The following is a 15,079-nucleotide window of genomic DNA, read 5'->3' on the forward strand; positions in this document are numbered from 1 at the left end:
AGAGTCACTTTTGGCGTTTATGGGATTTGAACCTTCCGATTGTCAGTGCATATCCCATATAACCTGAAGGATGGTAAATAATACCAAAAAATGAAAAGAATTTCAATAGAAATCTACCCGTACTACCCAATAAAAAAGCCGACTCAAATCGGTTAATTAACTGCAGTGCATTGCAAATCCTGTAGGTGGCGCCCAAAAGCCCGCGGAGGCCCCCGAACTCCAGCGCGCTGACTGGAGGATATTTAGTCGAAATACACTGACGTTTCGCTGAGCGCCATCTTTAGAAATTACTGAAGGAGAAACAAACTGGCTTTGCTTCGCTGTATTTTTTAGGCTTCTGAGAGCAGCTGAGAGGGTGGTTATGAAAAAATAACAGAGGTAAGGGCACAATTTATTTGGTCGGATTCCTGTTTTTCCATATAGTTTTTGCTTTCGTGTGGTGTAGCTGCAGACGGGAGCCCGTAGAAACCCTGTAGTGAAGTTTTATGGGAAGGAGGATTCCAAAGGCCGCGCGATCCGGGTAGCTCGAATGCTCAGTTTAGCCGCTTACGCTGAATGAGGCGCCGGGCATCGTCGCAGCTCCGGGAGCTCCTTAGTAGTTCACCGTTTCAAAACGGACGGAAAGGCGCCGTTTTTGACTCGCCAGCCACCAGGCTCACGAGCTCGTGTCGTCTTACCTCCTACAAAAAAGAGGTTGCTTTATCGCATTTATAAATTAGACTCGAAAAGGCCTGGAAATCAACCGATCGTGCTCTGGTTGTAAGCTTCTTGCAAATAAGACCGTTTTAGAGGGACGGCGAGAACGAGTGCATGCTAAAGGCTCTGTTAAGTAGCCAGAAATGCGCGTGTAGTGGTGAGACGGTAAACGCGCAGTCGGCAGAAACGCTCCTTGGTGCGAGGCTTTTTATGAGGCATGCTTTTGCCCTAAAAATAACACATTGTGATTTTTGAAACTTAAGGCGCGCTGAGGTTGTCATAACCACGCCTAATAAGCTTTTGACTCTAATTTATTTTACTTACTACATTATTGTACTTGGTTATATTTACAATACGTTATGCATTTGAACATCTCTATAGAGACGCTATATAAACATATCGATTGACTTGCAGTTATGCTGCCTAGTAGGTGTCTTTTATCAGAATGCTTCTTAGTTTTAAGAAACCCTGAATAATGAACGTTTATGCTTTATTGGACAGACGATTTTCCAACCAGTGACGCAGAGATCAAACATAAGCGCACTTTACAGGGCAGATCAAATCCTCATTCAGGAGAGAGTAACTTTTTCATAAAGTATAAAAAGTGGTGTTCAGTTCTCATTCAGGAATAGAGCAGTTTCAACAATAACACCATAAACGAGAGTGCAGGTTTTTGCAAGAGTCACTTTTAAAGTTAAGGCAGAGCCGGGTGGTAGGAAACTTTAAAATCTCAGATTTTGGAGGACTGGAGAGGTTGCAGGTTTTCATGCGACCCACTTTCTTCATTATTACCCAATTACTACTGATGATATCGCAAGTAAATTTGACCAAATTTTAATCAATTTGCTTTGTAAAACCCCGGTCCAGTTCTTTGGTTGTTTTCTTTAATTAGCGCTAAAACAATTAGCTGCAAAGCAAGCAAACAATCTCTCTCTCTCTCTCTCTCTCTCTCTATCTATATATATATATATATATATATATCTATATATATATATATATATATATATATATATATAATTCACTAAGTAAGACACCCATGGAAAGCACGCCGGAAGGGGCATGGATTCACTAAGCCGCCAACTAGTAAGACACCTAAGGCGCACGCAGGAAGGAGCCATGCCGGAGGTGAATCGCCATTTGCAGCGTGTAAAACGGTTTGCGAGGGGTATCCCATGGGATCCTTAAAACAATCCTTTACAACTGAGGTTAAAACACAATGAAGTAAGCAGTCTTTAAAAACCGAGTTTTCGGTTACGACTCACGACCGCGTGCACATAGCAAACTGTTTTACACCCTACGTACAGCAATTCGCATCCGCGACAAACATGCGTCTTCTTAGATGCTCCTGCAGGAACATGGAAAGTCTACGTGAGTCACAGGTGCATCTGGACTGTGCAAAGACGACAACGACTCAAGTGACTAGTTGGAGGTGGGCACATGAGCGATGGCGGTCCGTCAGTTTTTTTAGTCACGGACGCTTGTGTGTTGGTTCGTTCCGTGCATTGTTACAATGTTGCTTTTCTTGCTGATTTATTACATTACCGATTTTTCAAGTGTTAATTTTCTCCCTGTGCTTAAAAATCATTAAAAAACCGGCTTGATTATGCGGCGTATGGTACGTCGCGGGTTGGCTAGTTTTTTTATATTGCACGTTTTTATACAAATGATGTAGCTCAAAGTTCTTTACAGGATGAAGAAAGAAAAAATATAAAAATTAGACAATACTAATTAACAAAGAATAAAAGTAAGATCTGATGGCCAGAGAGGAAAACAACAAAAAACTCAGGAGGGCTAATTGAAAAAAAAATCTGCAGGGGTTCCAAGGCCATGAGACCACCTGGCCCCCAGTAGGCATTCTATCTAACATAAATGATCTAAATCAGTTCACTTGGTAGAGTAAGACGATGATGGTCATGTGGACCTCCTGCGTTTAATCCATCAATGTAGGGACTGCACTGTGCCCTGATCAGGTGGTGGTGGCGCAGATCACCACCACAGAAAACCGGAAAAAGAACAGAGGAGAAATTAGGGGTTAGTATGGATTTCTCAGCCATGAAAAAAATAACTGTGTGAATATGCAGAATATAAGGGTTACACTAAAATGAAGCTACGAGAAAACCATGTTAAAGTAATTTTTTTTAGCATTTTTTTTTTCTGTTCCACTGTGTTAGCCTGATGAATTTCTATCTGTAAATGATTCCAGATTTTACGTGCATTGCAGCAGAAGGCTGCCTCACCACTTCTTTTAAATTTAGTTCTTGGAATTATAAGCAGACACTCATTTGAAGATCTTAGGTTATGATTTGGAGTGTAAGGTGAATGGCATTCTGAGATATAGGATGGAACGAGATTATTTAAAACTTTGTAAACCATAAGTAGTATTTTAAAGTCATTTCTAAATGACACTGATAACCAATGTAGTGACATAAAAACTGGAGAGACGTGCTTGAATTTTCTTTCCCTAGTTAAGATTCTGGCAGCTGCATTCTACACTTGTTGCAATCGATTGATGTCTTTTTTTGGGTTGTCCTGAGAGGAGTGCATTGCAGTAATCTAGCCAAATAAAAACAGAAGTGTGAACTAATTTTTCAGCATCTTGCAAAGTTATAAGGGGTCTAATGTTTGCTATATTTTTTAAGTGAAAAAATGCTGTCCTAGTAATCTGATTAATATATGATTTAAAATTTAGGCCAGTGTCAATTACGCCTAAATTCTTTACTTCTGTCTTAACTTTTAAGCCTAATGGATCAAATTTATATCTAATGCCCTCATTATATACATTTTTGCCAATCAGCAAGATTTCTGATTTCTCCTCATTTAGTTTGAGAAAGTTACTACTCATCCATTCAGAAACACAAGTAAGACATTAAGGGGGTCAGTGAACCAAGAGAGTCAGGGTCATTGGGCGCTATTGATAAATACAGTGTTGTGTCATCAGCATAGCTGTGGTAGCTCACTTTATTCCTTGAGATAATTTGACCAAATTGAAGTGTGGCAAGGTTCGCTTCCTGGGTCCTCCCTGTGTGGAGTTTGCATGTTCTCCCCGTGTCTGCGTGGGTTTCCTCTGGGCGCTCTGGTTTCCTCCCACAGTCCAAAGACATGCAGGTTAGGTGAATTGGCGATTCTAAATTTGCCCTAGTGTGTGATTGGGGTGTGTTTGTGTGTGTCCTGCGGTGGGTTGGCACCCTGCCTAGGATTGGTTCCTGCCTTGTGCCCTGTGTTGGCTGCGATTGGCTCCAGCAGACCCCCGTGACCCTGTGTTCGGATTCAGCGGGTTGGAAAATGGATGGATGAAGTGTGGCGATCGAAAAGAGCAGTGGACCCAGGATAGAGCCTTGTAGAACACCATATAAAATATCATGTGTCTTTAAGGTATAATTACCACAACTAACAGAATTTTGTACCTGTCAGTTAAGACTCAAACAAATTTGAGCGGGTCTTTAACAAAAGCAGTCTTAAGACCGTATGGGAAGACCCCCATTTCTAATGATGAATTTACTATGTCAAGAACACTCGAGTTAGCGCATCAGATACTTCTTTTGAAAAAACTTGTTGGTATTGGGTCAAGGATGCAGGCGGAGGGTCTCGGTTAAGAAATTATTTTTATAAAAGTCAGGTAAATCTGTCCTGGTGAAAGAATTTAATTTGCTTAAGATGGAATACCGGGGTTTAAGAAGATCAGTATTGGCAGGATGTACTGTATTATTTCTAATATCGTTAGTTTTGTGATTAAAAAAATATAGCAAAAGTCTCAACAGATGACAAGCTAACTTGATTTGGTTTGCAACAGCATATCCATCATTAAATGTTTGTTGCAATTAAATATATGAAAAGAAAGGTAAAGGTATGACAGATAAGGTCCTCTGTTGTCCAGAAAACATTTTCATAGTGGTTTTAGAAGAATATAAATTTTGGAAATGTCTGGTGAGGAAAAATGAGAGCACTAACAAACTATAGAATTAAATAATGGGATTCATAAATGAAAAGAATTAGTGTCTTAAATTTGTTGGCGCAAAAATGGATGAAGTTTGAGAACCATCGACTTAGTCATTTCTTTTTTGCTTCCTGATTTTTCTTAGTTAAAAAGAAAAAGTAAGATGTCTGAGTGTTAAAAAGCAAGCCTATTAACACTAGAAATACCAAACCCTACAAAAAAACTTGTAAACCCGACTCGCCTTAAATCCCTTTGCACCTCTCAGTTGGTGTCTTTTGTCTAGTAAATGTGCCAATCAAGACAAGTAGCAAGCAGCCTACTATTCCATCCCCCCCCCCACCCCCCATGCCACAGGACGGGCACAAGGTTCTCCCAGCTCAAGCCTCAATTATCTCAGAGTCAGGTTTCTAGAGTTGTATAGGGAAATAATAGATTGTTATTTGGAACGCATGCAGTTCATGTGTGTTCCGTTTCTACAACAATCTATGTAAACACGTTGTTAAAACAAACGTTTTTTCAGATTTTCGTAATAAATGACAAAATGTAGACAAACTGTATAATATGTGAAGCCTGAAGTCCAAAGATCAAACAAACGCTTTCACAAAAGGTACAAGGTTATATAACAGTTTCCGTGGCGCAGTGGTAAGTACTGCTGACTTGTAATCAAGAGTTCCCGGTGCAATCCTGGCTGCCTTGTAAATTTACCGTTTTGAGTAGTGAGCTGCTCTTATTGTTAATATTATATAATAAAAACATACATTTGATTTGCGTCTGTAATGGCCGATGTAAATTTATAGTACTTGTAAAAGTTATCGCTTTTCTTTTTTTCACTTATATTCTCTGTCACGAAATATACTACATACCCATCCACCTTCTGTTAGTTTTTATTTGAAACTGGAAGTAACTGTATATGTGAGTGGTGTTTTGAGACAATGGAACTTGAAATTCTCTGATCTGGAGGGATTAAAGCTGACACACAAACGCTGGTGAATCTGCCGCCTTCATATCTCGCTGTTGCTTGATATATTTTTTTTTTTCCTCCAGCTTTATTGAGTGTCCCTGCTCATGCTGAATTAGTATGCACCTTATGGTCCATGATGTCAAAGCCACACTGACAAAAAAGAAACACATATAGGTATATATGCAAGTTGGAATAACTCACTTTATGACCTGTATAGTACATTTCGGAAAACTTTGTGACAGGATGCAACATTCTTCATATTCATTCGCATATCATCTTTTGGTTGTAATCGGTGACTGCCTTTCCCCATTCCCCTGATTTTTGCCCAGTTTCTACATTTTGGTGCATGGTGGTGTTTCTTTTGTACTCCAGGACATGCAGAGGAAAGAATAGTACAGAGAGGGCAGTTCCACACTATATGCAGTCCTTCCTTCATTTACGACATGTGTACCTGTTGCAATGCGCACACTTCTCTCTGTGCTGTGGTTTCTATTACATTGAAGTGGCACCTGACACTGACTGAATTTGCTTTCCTCGGGGAAGAGGCTGTCTTGGAACAGAAGCTTGTCGATGTTGCATCCTGCTTTTCTTTTTCCATTGCCTTTTCTTGTAAGAAACGACAACGAAGTTCTTCTGCAAGGTGAGCAGTGGACCCATGCATACCTTGCACAGTACATGTGCGTTGATCGCTGCCAGCTTAAGCATGTAGCACACAGCAATCAGCCACCAGCGTGTTCGTGTTCGCACTAAATAAGCTCATGCCTTCTGGTGCATAATGTCAACGCAGCCTTGGAGAAAAAAAGAGACAAATATATTTGACATTTTGAAGAAATCATTTTATGACCTGATCAGTACTAATTAGAAAACGTCATCACACTAATGCAATATTTGAAAACGAACAGCGTCAGATCGGCTGTAAATTTAGGCTGACGCTGTTAGTTAGGGTCAGATCAGGAGCGGGTGAAGGAGCGCGTGAATGTGACTGAGAGAATAAAAGTGAAAAAAAAGCTTAATTTTACAAGTACCATAAATTTACACCCGATCTGACGCAGTTGTAGCGCTGATGATTTGCAGTAATAATGCTGATGCTTTGTAGAGGTTGTGGGTTAGTTTCTCGGGTCTGCCCTGCATGGAGAGCTCTTTGAGAAGTGAGAAAAGAGCTACATTAATAATAATAATAATAATAATAATTTTTTACATTTATTGCATCTCAGCCCAAAATAATGCTAACAAGTACATTTTAACAGACAAGTCTGTTCTGTTTAGCTAGGCTATATACTGAAACATGATTTTACTTCAGTGCACTCCTGAATAATAATGTTGTGTATTTAGCAATTTATCTGTTTTGTCCGAAGAAATGTCATGCTTCTACCTTTCATTCCAGCCCTAGTCACTGGCATGAATTCCCTGTTAACCAGCTGCACAACACAAAAGGGACTATTGTTGTGCAGCTTAACACTAGAATTCCTTAAGCTTACAATTTTTTTCCATTGCCCTTGACTTTAAATTATCCTATCATACAGCAAGAAGCTCGTAGCTTCTTATCACTGAACTAAAAGCCCTATCAGTCGATACAAAGTAAAAGACGTTCGCATAGTTGTATGTTTGCAGTTTTCATTTTCAACGCTTTTCTGTCTTAGATGGCAAAGGGGAAAATCTACCGCTTGGTAACCTCGAAGTCATGTGTTCAAATCTCGGATCGTCTTTGCATTTAGTGCTTTGAATATTGAATCACTATTATCATCGCATAATAAAAGCATGAATTCGATGTGAGTCTGTAACTTTCTTTGTAAATTTATGGTCCTTGTAAGAGTTATCTCTGAAAGCAGACACACAGACGCAGCTCAGTCATTTCTTCCTCATGTTTTGTTGAGCAAACGGAAAACGCAAGGAGAAAATTCATGCAGACATGGAGAGAACATGCACAATTTCCCATAGACAATTCTCCGATGTAGGATTCAATCCCTGCTTCCTAGATTCATGTGGAGGCAGTGCTGAATAGAATCCAATCTTACTTCCCACAGTTTAATCACTCCTGTTGATGTTATTTTGGTATTGCCAAAAGGTTTGAGGACACTAATAATGTTATGTCCATTTTGACTCAGAAAAGAATTACTTTTTGTTGACAAATACAGTAAATCTGTTGTTCAAAATTGACCAATATTCTCAGGGAACTACTTTGGACCAATGTGTCTATTTTCTTTTCCTAAGACGACATATCATGTAATAAGTTGAAAAGAGGAGTTTAAAAATAAGTGGAATTGTAAATTATTTAGATTGTATGGTTATGTTTTGCAAGTTGCTTTTGGTTTTTGGTAGAGACTTGCCACTTTATGCGTTGTAATGTATTTATTCTATGCAATTCACAGTACAGAAGTATGAGATATATAATAATTCTGGAAAAAAATATGCCTTCACTTTAACATTCAGAGCAAGGGGGTATGTTCAGGCACTTGTAAAATTGTTCACAACTTAATTCTAATACATCTAGTAGTTTTATACATTTTCAGTAAATAAAAAATATCTGGCAGTCTTTCAGATTTAATTCTGCTTTTGACTTCTGAAGTGAAGAGTAAGTTTGAAATGAGTTAAAAATATTTACTGCTGTGTATCAGCCAGAGTGCATGCCTAAGTTCAATGTAATAAACTGTTTTCTAAAGACCATTGTAATTTTTGGAAAGGTTGCTATTAGTAAGTGTTTAGCCTGTTTACATATTCAAATACTGTATGTTCATGTGAAAACATTGTACACTTAATGTCTGTTTTCAATTGTTTGTTTATTCCTTGAAAATGAACACCTGAGATATTACAATATGTATCTTTAATTGGCCATCTCTGCTTCCCACATATCAATATCATTATTGGTCTACAAAACCTTTATTGGTCAAGTAATAATGCTGACCCAGTCAACTGTCAATGGCCTTATTTTACATTTACTTTAGCTTTAGGAGCCAGAAAAAAGCCACCTGGGTCCCGTGTCTTGTTTTATTACAGCCAAGAACTAGAAAGGAGGCATTCTTTTGTATAGTGATTAAGTTGAACTTAAACTACATTTACTACTTTCCTCCCAATGCAGTAATTTATAATTTCTTTGAGAAATTTTGTTTCTGAAGCTTTGTACCACTCTACATGTTTTGTGGTCCAGTACACTTGTTTCTTCCTTTTGTATTTTAAAACAAAAAACTGTTGCACATGTTACAAATAAAGTCAAACATCTAAACCAAGTTTGTCAAACCCAGTTTTGCTAAAGGCAAAAAAATAGCACTTTATCTACCCAATGTGGTCTGGAATATTTCAACAAACAACTACTGCCACATTTTCTTTGCAAACAAGACAGTTACTTTTCTACTCCTCTCAATCATATATTCTGCTTCTCTTCTCTCTTGAAACTGTCTTCCCTGTTTATCAGCTTTTCTTATTTTGGGCATTGCAATGAGCTAGGAATGTCCCTGGTACTCATGAGGCTGACATCAGTGTTGAGTGGAAAAACGTCTAGTCAGATTGTCAGTCAGGAAATGGGTGATCCAATCAATGGATCAAATCAATATATTAAACTGACATTAAAGGGGCTCTTTGGGGGAAGAAAAAAAAAAAACTAATGGGCTGTATGTAACATTTTGAATTTTGATGAAGTGGACAACTTTAAAAGGTCCAATGGCTAGATTCAGTCTGTGTGGGCCTTGAGTTTGGCATTTTCACTTGTCATCTGCATGACAGCAGGAGTTGTAATTTATCTTTGACAACATTAAGGTATTCACTGGATTCACGTGCAGAGCAAGAACTCTTCATGCCTGAATAATTCAGTTTGTTCCAGAGACCTTAAAAATATAGTGGGGGAAAAGAAAAGGGGAATAGCCTGATTCTTACATTATCAACATTTTTTTATCAATGGACTGAAAGGTCTTGTCTCCCTTTAGGACTAGTACACATCTTCTGATTTTATTTTAAAGTTTTGTTCCTTCACAAAACTTTTTTAATACATCACTATTAAATAATAATTGCAAAACACTCACTGACATCCAGTAAATCTAATTGTTTTCAAGTCACAAAGACTGCAAAGATATTCTAGCTGTGATATCAAGTATTGTAACCACTTGTAGGAGAGTGAGATGTGTATGTGTGAATAACATAAATTGATATGATAGTAATGTTCAAGTAATTGTGAACTGTTCTGCTTGCTTTTCTACTGTTCTGAATTTAATATAGCTCCACATTTAAGGCCTTATTTTTCCCAAACATGTTTTCTCCAGGTGGAAGAAGGTTCAAACTAAGCTGTTATGGGGCTCTCTCACACAACTTGCATTTGAAGAACAACACAATAGAATTTTTCCTTTAACACTAGAATTACCTAAAACTATGAAAAAACTTCTGGCCCACCTTAAATCTGTTTGCACCTCTCCGTCAGCGTCTTTTGTCCTGTAAATGTGCCGATAAAGACAAGCAGCCTGCTATTCCATCCCCCTCACCCTCAGACGAGCAGCAAGGAGTTCATGCCTTGCTTATCTGGGAGTGAAGTGCTGGAGTTTTAGAGTGGAAATAATAAATCGTTTTAGAGAACACATGCATTTCATGTGTGTTCCGTTCAGAAAGTTTTTCATATTTTAGTAATAAATGACAACATGTAGACAAGTCTGAAGTCCAAAGATCAAATAAACACTTTTACAAAAGGTTCAAGAACTACTGCTTCCGTGGTGTAGCGATAAGATTTGCTGAATTGTAATCAAGAGTCCCCGGTTCTATTCTGACTGCCTCCTATATTTACCGTTTTCAGTAGTGAGCTGTTCTTATTGTTAATATTATACAGTAAACACATACATTTGGTTTGCATCTGTAACAGCCGGTGTACATTTATAGTACAGTTATTCCCAGTTTCAGATAAAAAGTAACAGCGTCAGATCCCGAGGAGGGGGTGTAGTATGTATCGTGATTGTGACTGAGAGAATAAAAGTGGGTAAAAAAAAAAAAAAAAACTTTTACAAGTACTATAAATGTATGTATTTACTGTATAATGTTAACAACTATCAAAATTCCCATGCTTTGCAGCGGTGAAGAGAGACCGGAGCGACGGACAGCCTTATATAGGCAGACGGCCAACTACGTGGGAGGCGTGGGGATGGGGGACCCAGCGCTGCCTCACACGGCGACCAAGCTTGCGGGCTTTTCGTAGGCTTTGGTAATTCTAGTGGTAACTGATGTGCAAATAGGAGAAAACGAAGTGCAATAATGTGATGGAAAGCATCTGAAGTAGTGCAATACTAGCTGGAGATGTTAAATTAGATTTTTTTTTTTTTACGTTGAAAATTCAAAACTGTAGTTCATGTTTGAATGTATTTAATGTCTAGTCAAAGTATAACAGATTTTCATTTTTTTTTTTTGGTAGCTGAGGTGTTGATGCAGTTGCTTTTTCAACCACCATATTAATTTAAAAATGTGTTTTGCAAATTACTGTTTTTATGTATTTGTATGAGACCCATATCTGATCTGTGTTTAAACAGGTAGTGCTTTAAAGCAATTGGCATGCGCAAGTGAAGGAAAGTTACAACATGTAAATGTTGTCTTTACTCCAATAAAGCAACATTGTAATCTGTGTAAATAAAGGTCATTACATGAAAGCAGTATAGCATGCACTTGCTCATCTAAGTTTGTTTTTTTTGTGTTTGTGTGTTTTTCTAACTCACCTGTGGTGGTTCTTGACTACAATAGCAGATATTCAGTTTTAAATTTGTAACATCCCTTCGAGTTCTGTCTGCACCGTGTCATTTCAGAAGTGAAAATTAAGAATAGCAAATCCATTTGGCTCCCGGAGTCCACTTTTTTATTCATTTATTGTTTTTGCTCTCGGCACAATTTAGTGACACTGATCTAAAAAAAAAATGCAACAAGTTATATGGAAAATGTAATTTCTGCCTCAAAAACTGGATTTGAATATTTATACAGGTTGCATTCTGAGGTCTACAATTATTGTAAAATCTGATCACTGATTTATTTACTATTTCCAGTCTATCATATTTTTAGATTTATTTTTTCTTCTCAGTCATTCCTAACATTAAAAAAAAAATAATAATAATAATCCCTTTGGAAAATAGTCAGAAGAACTTCAACATAGATCTCCTTGTGGTAATGCTTTAAAATAATTCTTTATTTATATATAGTAAATAACTAAAGATGTAACCGTTCCAAAGGTTAGTAAAGTCCCTACATTTATCAGAATAAAGAGGGACGCCTCACGCCTGGACAAACTCGTAAGGAAGCCAGGCTCCTGACAATCATGGAGAATCCTCTGAACATGATCATCACCAGACAGAGGAGCTGCTTCAGCAACAGACTGCTGTCACTGTCCTGTACCACTGACAGACTGAGGAGATCGTTCCTCCCCCACACTATGCAACGCTTCAATTCCACCCGGGGGGTAAACGTTAACAGTATACAAAGTTATTGTCTGTTTTTACCTGCATTTTTGTCACTGTTTAATAATGTTTATTTTTATCAGTATGCTGCTGCTGGAGTATGTGAATTTCCCCTTGGGATTAATAAAGTATCTATTGATCTTTATTTATACCTAGGGCTGTACAGTGCATATGATTTTAATAAAACAATCAGTATGCAACAGCCATTATCAAGATATCCAGAACTTAAATTTTCAGCCCCTTCATTGGAATATACTGTAAAATCCTTGAAACCTCCAGCGCTTTTTCTTAGGTGAGACAGCAAAGAGGATAAGAAGAGGAAGCATGTAGACCAGTCAGTGTTAGCACTGCTGTCTGCAAATGGTTTGTGTGTGTGTTTTTTTTTTTTTTTTCCCCCTCAGAATGACTGTTTCAGCAGTACAGCATCTAAAGGTAACATGTTTCAGCAGGGATGTCAAACTCCAGGCTCAGTAGCTGCAGATTTTCCTTCTAACCCTTTTCCTAATCGGTGACCAGTTTTCTCTGTTAATTAACATCTTTTCCCTTTGCTTTAATAGTCCTGTTTAAGGATTCGGTCCTCTGAATTGATTCCTTTCTTCATTAATGACAGCCAAACAGAAATGAGATGAGAGATGACCAGCTAAATTGGCGCTTTAGATTTCAACCAATTTCACTTTAACCAGTTTCTTAATGAGAAATTAACATGTCTTAATTCTTCCTGTTAATTAAACCCATTTTTTAATCCCATGGCTTGATGCTGCTTTCATTCATCCACAGCATACATCAAAATGTTTTGGTGACCTGAAAGATCAACCTTACTAAGACCTTCACCTTTATTTTCAGATATTGTGTGATGGGCACTGGTGAGCCGCTCATATGGCAGCTCCTTTTGTGTCTCAGTATTGTTTGGCTGCTAATTAAGGGGAAAAAAACAACTAAGGCATCAGAGTCAAGTTAATTAAACCTAAAGCAAAAGAAGCTAGTTAACAGCAAAAACTGTTCACTAATTAAGAAAATGGTTAGAATGAAAAACTGCAGTCACTGCAGCCCTCCAGGACCAAATTTCGACTCTGTGTGTCACAGCATGTAAAAAGACACAATAAGTACCTTCAGTGTGCTCTTCTACTTTCCTGGCAAAATGGGTCTTTGCTAAGCAAATTACCATGAAATGTTTGCTGTTCTGTTTCATAGTATATAAGTGGACAAGGAAAGCAGCACGACATGTGTGGGAAAAAAGCTGCAGTGACTACTCTTTTGCTTGCTGAACTTGAACCTAGAAAGTATTCTTAATTACACTATCCAGTAATTAACATCACACCAGAAGTGAGATATCTATGCAGCGTGTAAGCCCTTGCCTGTTTATTTCATGTGCTGCCCATTACCGAAGTGTTGAAAACAGGAATAAAAATAGCAGCCTTTCTATTGTTTTTTTCCCTCTTAATTGTTAGTGTATCAGTTATGTGACAATCTGCATTATTGTTTATTTTATTTTCATATTGAGTTTGTATTTTTTTTTTTCACAGGTGATTTGAGCTTTCTTATGGAAATGAGCTGAATTATCCAATCCCATTTAGTGTTCTTTTTTGTCTCTGTGTACTTACTGTACTTGGTGACTTTCTTCTTTAGGAAGTAGCAATTTGTGATCTTTAATTTTCTTTTCCAAGTTGTATGTGTCAAAGATCAAAAGTTTATACAGAGCTAAAAACACAAATGTTCTAAAATATTAATGTCTTTAAGATGTTTATGTTGAGTTGTACAGTATGTTACCCTTTCAGCATGTATCCATTCACATACTTTAAACATGGTGTTTGGGGGCATTTAGGATTTGCAATTTCTTTGTGTTCCTTTATAGATACTGTAAATGCAAGTTATTTTACTACAGGTTCTGTTAATTGTTAGATTTGTTTTGTGACTTTTTAAAAAACTGTTTTTGAGCTGTCAAAAGCACTGTAAAGGTGTTGTATTTTACTAATTGTTTGGTGTAGGTTAACTGTTCTTATTTTTTATTTTAGACCACCCATACAAATCAATTTCAAAGTGAAGAACTGGATTTTTTTTATGCTAAGAAAATACGCAGTGAAGGGGATAGATATACTGACTTCCTCCATTCTGTGACTCTGACCAGAGTCAGAAAAGTCATCTATGTGCAAATACATCATTTAGAAACAAAGTGCTGTAAATCAAAAACAAATATATGAACAATACACACATGGATATTATGAACTGTGATTTGTGAGGTAATGATTTAAGAGTTTTGTTTTTCCTTGTATAAAACAGTCAAGGGTTAGAGAGAGCAGTCTATTCTGACATACACTGGATGCCAGCAAGGCAAGAAAACTTTTTAATGCAATACATATAATGGAAAGTCAAAAATAAGCAGAGGTGACACAAAATAAATGTGAAAAAAACATACAATATGACATGTTTGTTTGTGGGATATCTATTCATGAAAATGTACTAGGTTTTTTCTATATATGGTGCTAATCTTTTAAGGTGGTTTGGGAATATATATATAGAGAGAGAGAGCAATTATTGCATTTTTGTTTTAAGTCCATATCGCCCAACCTTGTTACACAATGCATACATTTTCAATTAACTACATGATACTGTAAAATATTAAACCATATATTTCTTGTACTTCTTCATCCTCTTTTGGCAGCTCCAGTTAGGGGTTGCCATAGTGGATCATCATTTTGCATTTCTTCCTGTCCTCTGTATCGAGCTCTGTTACACCTCTTCACCTGCACATCCTCTCTCACCATATCCATAAGCCTTCCTCTTTTCCTCTTCCCTGGCAGCTCTATCCTTAACATCCTTCTCCAAATATACCCTGCATCTCTCCTTTCTGACTTTGTCTCCCAACCGTCCAACCTGAGCTGACCCTCTAATGTCCTCATTTCTAATAGTATCCATCCTCGTCACACCCAGTGCAAATCTTAACATCTTTAACTCTGCCACCGCCAGCTTTGTATCCTGCTTTCTGGTCGGTGCCACCATCTCCAACCCATGTAACACAGCTGGTCTCACTACTGTCCTGTAGACCTTCCCTTTCATTCTTGCTGGTACTTTACTAATGTAATT

General features: G+C 37.7%; 1 protein-coding gene across 4 annotated transcripts in view; it reads left to right on the forward strand.

Moving 5' to 3' along the window:
• Positions 1 to 254: 254 nt before the first annotated feature.
• ppig (peptidylprolyl isomerase G (cyclophilin G)) overlaps positions 255 to 15,079 on the forward strand; it is a 44,560-nt gene continuing 29,735 nt past the window's right edge. For 2 of the 4 annotated variants that reach the window (XM_039757579.1, XM_039757580.1), the window contains exons 1-2: positions 255 to 378; positions 14,011 to 14,235. The gene's annotated coding sequence lies outside the window, so the exon portion shown is untranslated. The remainder of the gene's footprint in view (positions 379 to 14,010; positions 14,236 to 15,079) is intronic. The other 2 variants (XM_039757578.1, XM_039757581.1) reach the window with 1 other exon arrangement.

The sequence above is a fragment of the Polypterus senegalus genome, chromosome 6 (assembly GCF_016835505.1).
Source record: "Polypterus senegalus isolate Bchr_013 chromosome 6, ASM1683550v1, whole genome shotgun sequence".
NCBI lineage: Eukaryota > Metazoa > Chordata > Cladistia > Polypteriformes > Polypteridae > Polypterus > Polypterus senegalus.